Genomic DNA, 1,427 nt, shown 5'->3' with positions numbered 1-1,427 from the left:
CTTCTCATGATATATTTATCTGCATAGTTATATAGTTCGTTAATTAGCCTGTTTGTTTATTTGCCTGTTTTAAGTCGTCTAAATAGTCGGACACTATCCAGAAAAATTGTTCTAAAGTTCAAGAAAGCGGCATATTTGTGAGAAAAGAACTGGCAGCACGCAGTGTTTCTTTTCGTTGCATACCGCTGCTCGATGTCGACAAAACAGCTGTTGCGCGCGGATGTATCCGATATTTAGGATTGGAATGGCCTAAACGAAGTCGCCTTGGCCCGCCATGGTCTTTTCCGGACGTTACCTGCAGCATCAATGTACCCCACCTACCGACGAAACGCACCATTTCAACTGCCGAAGCCAAGTTTATTGTGTTGGACCACTTGAGCACTTTGTTTCAAAGCCATCTACAAGTGTACACAGACGGTTCGGTGTGTGCACAAACAGATAGCTGTGCAGCGGCATTCTGCATACCATCCCTTGATGTGTCATGGTCTGGCCGACTGGATCGCGTAGTTTCCTCTACAACAGTAGAAAGCGCCGCAATCACCGCGGCTTTGCGGAAACTAGGTGCCTTTTCTGCACGAGATGTCGTGGTGCTGACGGATTCCAAGTCAGCATTACAAAGATTACATCGGGCCCTACCTCTAGAGAAATTTACAAGGCAGTCTCTGGCACTGATTGACGACCTCACGAGCAAAGGATTTAACATAAGGTTTCAGTGGATTCCATCACACGTAGGAATTGATGGAAACGAGGAAGCTGACGCCCTCGCACGCCTAGCGCTGACATGTGTCCCAAAAGTGAAAGCTCCAAAAGCTTTTCAAAACCCTAAGGATGCAATCCGCCTTCACTTTAGACAGATGCACAAGAATCCACACGAATCCTGTGTGACTCATGGATTTACACGCGAACAAGCGACGCTTTTATACCGCATCAGGACCGACTCCGCATACACCCCAGCTTGGTTATTCAAGACTGGGCTTCGCGCTTCCCCACTCTGTGTTTTCTGTGGTGACATTGGTGACATCGAACATTTCATTTGGCTATGCCCACAGTTTGACACAGAAAGAAAAGCGTTGGTCGACAACCTGCAAAAAAGCGGTCTCACGCACAGGACCTTTGAAGACGTTGTTTTCCCCGGAGGGCCCGCGGCATTCAGGAAGAGAGCGCAACGCCTGCTGATAGCCTTCCTGCGAGACACGGGGCTCATCGACACCTGGTGACACATCCCTGATCTCAACTTGAAGGAGGATCAGGCGGAACAATTGCCGGCTATGTATGCCAGGCTAACCCCGCCTGCTTCAACATCACCACCACCACCACCACCACCACCACCACCACCACCTATACTCTCATATGTATATGCGCTCATCTGTCGACTACTTGATGGACAGGTGCCCGTACACGTCTCAGTGAGCACGACGCCTGCAAGC

This window comes from Dermacentor variabilis, chromosome 11, assembly GCF_050947875.1.
Source record: "Dermacentor variabilis isolate Ectoservices chromosome 11, ASM5094787v1, whole genome shotgun sequence".
NCBI classification, from domain to species: Eukaryota; Metazoa; Arthropoda; class Arachnida; order Ixodida; family Ixodidae; genus Dermacentor; species Dermacentor variabilis.
This window is presented reverse-complemented; position numbering follows the sequence as displayed.